We start from the raw sequence: 7,702 nt of genomic DNA, 5'->3' as shown, positions 1-7,702 counted from the left end.
CTGCCAGTCTCCCATTTTGGCAAGCAGGGACATCGCGGGTCTGGTGCTCCTGGCGACAGGTCCCCGCCGGGCATGGGCTGGAGGGTTCGGCCGGGCCCGCTCCCTGGAATCGCTTAGGCAAATTCTCCTCTTTTTTTTTTTTTTTTTTACCTGCTCGCGAACATCTCACCTGGTCATAAAGAGCTGGGTTGCTACCTGCCGACGCATGCGCGCTGGCCCAGGAATTCACTCCTCCAGCCCCAGTCCCAGCGCCTCGCGGAGCTGACCTGGGAAGTGATGGATTTATAGCCGCGGCAATCTCGCCATCAGCTCTAGCTTTTCCCAACAGCCCCAACCCGCTTTCCCGGTCAGTCCCTGGCTCGGGAAGCGAGGCCGATTGACTGCTGCGGTGTGCTGGGTGCGTTCTGAGTGTGTGTTCGCGCTCGAGCAGTGGGTGCATTTACACGCTCATCCCGTGGCTCCCTTCCTCCTCGGAAATTTGGGACTGAGGGAGTTTCCATCCCGGGGTGGAGGTGGGGGGAGAGCCAGATCCAGAGAAGTCGCCAGATCCCAGAGGCCAAGCGTTGGGCACATAGACGTCGCCGGGACCTCCCCCACCGGCCTGGGAGTTTCAGGGTTCGAGAAGCGGAGTCTGCAACCCCCAGGGTCACCCCAGCGTCGGATCCCAGGTCAAAATGTTACTCAGTAGGTGAAGACGTCTGCGATTCTGTTTCATTTCTGGCGTCTATGCTTCCTCTCCTCCCACTACAGAAAGCTAAGAAACCACACACACTCACACTACATACCTGCACCCATACTCTTACCTACTCAGGCACTTAAGCGTGTATTTAAGGGCCTCCCACTCTTCCCTTTTCACAATTCGCCACCTCTTCCCCACCTCTCCCCCAGTCCTCTGTGGCTTTCCAGCTCTTTATCTTTTCCACCAAAAACTTTTTAAAGGAAGAATGGGGCGTTGGTGGCTGCAGGATGGCCAAGTAAGGTTTGGTTTGGGGTTTTCTTTCCCATGACAGATAAAATCACTCAAGAAATTTCACCGCTGCGTCTAATTAAAAGGGAGTTTTAAGAGAAGCCACAGGATGTCGGAGAAGCTCACCTCCGACAGGACCACACCTGACCTAGAGGGGGGCAAGGGTGAGAAGATTAGCCTCCAGGCACACTGGTCCCACCACCGTGCCAGCCCTTTCCGGGTGGCCACGAGATCGGACAGTCCAGTGCTTGGGCTGGAGCTCCCGAGACAGGCCCAGTTACCCTCCCGGACTGCAGTTGCGAGACAAACAAATAACCGGTTTCAAATCGCCTTCTTTGGTATGTCAGGCAAAAGTGTGTAAAGGTCAACAGCAGGCTACAGACTGACGACATGTCCCCGACACCAAAAAGCTCCCCTTTCCAGTCCTGGGCTCAAGCTTCCAACCCTAGTGGCCTGCCCAGATGGCTTTGCGCCCTGCGCGCGTCTCCTGGGGTGGCTGCGGCTGCGGTGTTTCTCCCAGAAGTCCACTCCTCGGGTTAGGCATTTTAATGGTCCCTGGGCCGCGGAACTCTCATCCTAGTGCCGATTCTCTTGATTGAAAACTTTCTTGGACCTGCTTTAGAAACTTGCAGATAGTCTCGGAGTTGCTAGTACATTGTAAGTGGCTCAACAAGTCGGGGTTTTATTTGGAAGGGATTGCGAGCATTTTAAAGACTTAAACGGCGTGGTTAACCCATTAACGTCTACTCTGCACTCTTTCTGGCTTTTTCCATTTGGTCTAAATAGGGTGGATGAAAAACGAATTTTTCAGAGTCCATAACATTAGCTGAGGGCGCACCTGTAGCTTGCCGGGATTCCGGCGGGGGGCGTCGTGATCTCTTACAGATGAGCTCTCTTTCAGGCCCTGGCGGCCGCAATCGCCCCGCGCCCGCTGCTGGAGGAAGAGCTGGAAGCGACCTCGGACCCGGCTGCCTGGGCCAGGCCGAGCCGGGGAAGGGCGGACAGGTGTGTAGGGCCGGGTGGAGGACTCGAGGAGCGCCATCTCCACCCTCGCTACCTTTTGGATGAGAATGGCACGACTGCGAGAGGGAGAAGGCAAAGCTGCAGGTGGGATTAAGCGCAAAGCCCAGCTGCTCTTCAGGGTCGAGTGGGCATAGGCAGGGTGAACTGGCAGAGAAGCAGCCCAGGCTTTTGGTGGATTGGGAGGGAGGAGCATCGAGAGCTAGAATTTAGCTTTAGAACGAGACCACCTGGGGTCCAAACTCAGTGTTGGCATTTTCATTTACTGGTGGGGGAACCTAGGACAAGTTACCAAACTTCTCTGAACCTCAGTTCAGTGGGAGAATGTGAGCAAGTGCTCAGCATAGCAATTGGCCCACTGTGCATTCGGGAGAAGTCGCTGAGCCTTGTCAAGGATGGTCTACACAGCCTCCCTCCCAAGAGTTCATGGCAGCCAAGACCAGTGCAGTTCAAGATTATGTTCACTCCACTGTGCCTTCCTCAGACTCACTGCAGTGGGGACACTGGTTAACTGCACCTCCCGTGACTCTCTCCTCAGAGCCCTGGTCATGCCAGATTTCTGCCTTCCCCCTGCTCCCCAGTCACCTGTTTAGCTCCTCAGAGCCTTTCCCCAACTCGACCTCCTCCCCCATCCCTGCTCCTTGCTAGGGTGACCCCAGCCGCCCTAGGGAAGGACAGAGGGGACACCTCCAGCTTCCTCCCCGGAATTTGCACGTCGTGCCCAGACTGGAGTCTGCAGCCCCAGAGGACAAGCTGCGCCCAGTGCCAGGGCAGGCCCAAGGCCACCTCAGAGCCAAAGCGTCTCCGGACTAAGACCTCAGACTTATTTCGAATCAGAGAAACATGCGGCTTTTTTGGTAAGAAAGAGACAAGACCGTGGGAACCCCGCTGCTCCTGGCACTGCCACCAGGAATTTCTGCAGCTAACAGGGCTTGGGTCTCTCAGCCCAATAGCAACCTTTTCTGTGTGTTCTTCAGTGCGCCTGGCCTGAGGCGGGAGAGAGGGCGGTGCCCCGGTGCCAGATTGCATTGAGCTCCCTGCTTCGGGTGAGGGAACGCAGGCTCTCTGAGGACCTTGGTGTCCCAGCACTTGGAAGCCTACACCCAAATCTGAGTGGTAGGCTAACTAAATTAAATGGGTTAACGCAGAAGTCGGCTCTTGTGCAGGACTTGGCTTCACAATCCCCCCGTGGGGAGTTGGAGGTCATTGGGGCAGGGAAAGTAACTGCTCACAGCGCCGTGCACCCCTTCTTTCTGGAGCGGCTCCTCTTCTGGGCCCTTGGGCTGGAGCGACCCTAACTCAACTTTGGGTCCCTCAGAGGCATAGAATGGCGCCCAGGCTTGGGGTGAGAGAAAGAGGGAGGTTGGACCCCTCAGGAGAGAAAGTGGAGGGAAGTGAACGGCGTCTGGCCACAACCAAGACCCGAGGCCTTCTCTGAGAGCGACTTCTCCAGGGCGCAAAAGTTGGCTGGATTCACCAACCGGATTAGGGCGAAGTTTAGAGTTACCCGGGTCTCTCGGGAAGCACAGGAGAAGAAAGAAGCCAAAACTCTTACCGAAGGTGCCCAAGGAAATTGCTGACGGGAGGCCCCACGACACCGATGCGCGCCCAGGGTGTCCCGCCTCCGCGGCTCCCAGGCGCGCAACTTCAGCTGGGAGCTCTTTGAGCAGTGGGCGCAGAAGGTGGGAGGTGAGCAGCAAGGGTGGGAGGCCCAGAGCCCGAGAACCCAGAGACGCGCGGGAGCTGCGTGCGCCCTGTCCAACGCGCGGCCGCCGGGCCCTCCCGGCCCAAGGCGACAGGTGCAGCCACAGCCTCGGCCGTCCGCTGTGCCAGGGCGGCCGCCGCGCACTGATGCGGAACCACCATCGGAACGAGTTTGCGCTTCTGTTTACAAAGCAATCCTGCCATCATAAGAGGAACAAAATCACCACTTATCACACCCTGTCATAAAGTAATCTACCCCGGAGGGAAACCCTAGCAGAAGAACCGCGCGGTGTGTGTGTGCGTGTGTGTGTTGGGGCCAAGGGGAGGAAGAAAGGAAAAGGGAACTCTCCCAACTCTTTTCTAGAGTAAATCAGTTCGACGCGCCGCGGGAAGGCCGGAAAGCGAGGGTACCCCGAGTTGTGACAAGCGTGCCCATCCCTGGCGCGGGCCAGGCAGAGCGAGAGATCCTACTCTCGGCTTTTTGGAACGCGCCCACCTGCAGCTCCCCACTCTGATGCCTGCTTTCATGGTGTCTTTCTTAGAAGACGCTCCAAAAGCCTCCGAAATGAACCGGCAGAGTTGGGGGGGGGGGGAGTCAGAGCTGGGAGCCCGCAGTTTCCTTTTGATCTCTTTCGTCGCAGAGGCACGCAGGGCTAAACTGATAAAGTTCGGGAATTACAGACTAGTGGAGGAGGCTTTACTCTTCCTAACGCCCCTGTGCCCCTGTGCGCCCTCCCCCACTGACTTCCGCCTGAAGAGGTGGGGGTTAAGGACGCACAGGGCAGTCTCTGCCTAGTGGCAGGGAAATGGTGCCGAAATGGGGGGAAAGACGAAAGTCCTGGAAGTTATAATCAATCCCAGTCCCAACCCGGTTCCCTTAGGTTACTTCTTCCCCTGTGTTGCTTTTTCTAGAATGAGGCAAGAAACCATTCACACGGCCAAACCCAAGGGCAGCCACGTCCATCTAGGGTGGGTGAGGGGTGTGTGTGTGTGTGTGTGTGTGTGTGTGTGTGTGTGTGTGTCACACGGCTGCTAGCTACCTTGCTTGTCTTGATGAATAATTCACTTCTTAATATAACCAAAGTTTGGGTTTGTTCATGAGCGACCCTGGATGCCCAATACAGCTCCTCTCTCGAATTCTCCTAGCCATGAGTGAGATTTCTCTTGCAGCCAACATAGATGTAGCAGGTCAGAGTTTAGTTTGGATGCAAGTGTATGCAGTCTAGCCTGGATTTGGGACACGGGCATTCTCTTCCCCACAACTCCAGCTGGAAAAGCTCTGCAGCCACTGACCCTGAGAGATCAATTCGGCTCCTAGTGGCATGTGCTGAGCTTGGGTTGCTGAGGGGACTCCCTGTTTAACCCATAATGACAATTCTCAAGGTTAAATTACCATCTACAGTTATCGAAGGCCTTGGGGAGATTCTTTTATCCTTATAATCCCTACAGAGTTGATGGAAGCTGAGCTTGTTTCTCTGTGCATAACATCTACAAGGCAAGGGATTTTCCTTTCCAAGGATGGGGGCTAAGTGGGAAGTTAGCAGAGAAGGTGAGAGCTCAATGGGAGAAGCCCCCCATCCCCCAAGTTGGCGCCGGCAATGGATGACTTGGGGACAGCGACTTTCAACCTTTGCCATAAATTAGAATCACCCAGAGAGTATTTTAAGATCCCCAATGCCATACCCCAAACCAATTAAATCTGAATATCTGTTGGTTGGACCCAAGCGTAAGTATTTTCTTTGTAAGTATCTAGGTGATTCCAACGTGAAGCAAGTTAGAGAACCAATGGCTTAGGACCGTGGTTCTCAAAGTGTGGTCCAGGGACCAGAACTTTGGGATGAGGCCTAGCAATCAGCATTTTAACAGCCGAAATTTGAGAACCAATGGCTTAGGGAAATGCGTGCCTCTGAAGCAGAGTTCTGAGGTTGGCTTTCCAAACAGCAGCCACCCTTCATCTTTGGCCTCGTGAAAACCCCGAGCTTTGGCGAGGCGTAAACCTCATGGCATCTCCTCTCAAGCGAACTGCCCTGCATTCGAACTGACCAAGTTAAGAACAAGGACAGAGTTCCAACCTCACTGGTGAACAAGAGCTCACAGCCGAGGCGTTTCCTGGCGTCTCTCCGGCATCCGCCGTTTTCGCGGGGTACAAGTTGAGAACCAACCAAAGGCGCCCTCCACACTCTAAGAAAACGAGATAGCATTTGGGCTATAATAAATTTTACTTGGGGCCAGATGTAACTTTTACTCCAACTCCGGTTGCTGAGCTTCTTTTCCTTCCTCAGTTTCCCCGTCTTTGCCCTTCCTTCTCTCCCACCTCCCCGACTCCTTCCTCCCTACTAGGCGTCTCAATCCCATTCTTGTAGCTCACGTGCTTGGTTCTCTGAATCCGAGGTTAGAAAACTCCAGTCGCCGACTTCTTCCTGAATAAGGGAGTGAAATCCCCGCCAACCGTTCCATCTTACCCCAAGTTCACTTGGTTACATTTGTTGACCAGGTGCGTACCCAATCACTGCGCCCTGCCCGACACCCTTCCCCCACAAGGGCAAGTTTTCAATATTTGTTTATAAAAGGCCCGGGGTTGGCTGGCAGGAGCTGCCTGTATGCTTTTGCCCCCAGCGGGAGGCCGGAGTCCGCGGCGGAGTCCAGCCCCACGTGCCCGCGTCTATTTTACGCACACTCAGGCGGGCGCACCCGCCTTCTGGCTCCGCACGCAGCTCGGGGCATGTAATGTAGAGCAGAGAGTGAGGCTGGCCGAGGGAAAAGCGGGGCTCAGCCGTGCCAGGGGTGGGGCCCATTCACCATTCGGGCTACAAGTGCCTTTCCTGGAAATGGCGATATCTAGGCGAACAGGTGGGCGGCGCAGAAGGGACCAACGGAGTCGCTGGCGAGCGACTTGCGGCTGCGGCTGGGTCCAAGGGGCGGCCGCAGCGCGGAGCGTAGCGCCCTTCAGCCTGTTGCACCATCCCCGCTGCGCCTGGCCTCCGCCGGGAGGGCGCTCTGGCGCCAAACTTGGGGCTGGCCGGGCGGCGGGGAGCCGATGGGGTTCGTTCCCATTCAGAATTTAGAGGTTGGTGGAGACAGAGAGTCTCCTAAATCGAGGCAAGTCTCCTGAAAGTCTGGGAAAGGAGACTCAAAACTTACTGCCTTGCAGAGCCCGGGAGGTCGCCAGGGCTGAGTCTCGGTTCCTTTTCTGCAGGCCCTGGAGCGTTCGCCCTATTTCCCCCCAAGTAGTGGGTTGATTCGGATAAAGCTCCTCTTAATTTCCGTTTGTTTTAGTTGACTGATAGCAGAGCAGGCTGTGATGCATGCTCTGAGATTTTCTCAAGGATTTGTTGCCTTAATTTAGAAGTACAAGGCCAGGCCTTAGTCTAAAAAGTGGAGATCGCTCTCATTGTCTTTTCTACTTTCCTAAAGCAAGCTACTAATGATGCGTCCAAGACGACGCGCAGAAACACGTTTCCACTGCTTTTCCACGCAACCACAGACTTTAAAAGAACAAACCTCATTTGCATTAAGACCTATTAGACTGCTTTAATGTCTTGTCGTTTCTTAATAGTAGAGTCTTTTCTGTTTTTGCCCACGATGCTGAAACTCTACAGTGAAGGTGTTGTGCCTCTGTATTTTTGAGGCTGGGCAAGACCATTTATCAAATATCTTAAAATGAAGCCCAGCCACCTTTGTGTTTCAAAGCACATATTCAGAAATCAAAGGCCTGTTTCTTGCTTCTGAGTCTGCAGAGGTATTCTTTTTGAAATCCTGAATTCTTTTTTTTTTTTTTTTTTTCCAAAGTAAAACAATAGTTAACCTGAGTGCTGGAACTTTGGGGAGGCATTCTTCAAATGGCATTGTGTTTTTGCTGTGCTTATTTCAATGTGCCAAGATGCATTTGAAATTTAAGTTGACAATTTAACAAGCCCAGATAAAGTATATGAGTTTTCTTTTAATTGACATAGCACATGTCACTTCATCTATTTCCAAACTGAAAATGTGTTTTTTTCTGAATCTTGTAGT

Source organism: Choloepus didactylus, chromosome 7, assembly GCF_015220235.1.
Source record: "Choloepus didactylus isolate mChoDid1 chromosome 7, mChoDid1.pri, whole genome shotgun sequence".
Taxonomy (NCBI): Eukaryota; Metazoa; Chordata; class Mammalia; order Pilosa; family Megalonychidae; genus Choloepus; species Choloepus didactylus.
Note: the sequence above shows the minus strand (reverse complement) of the source record.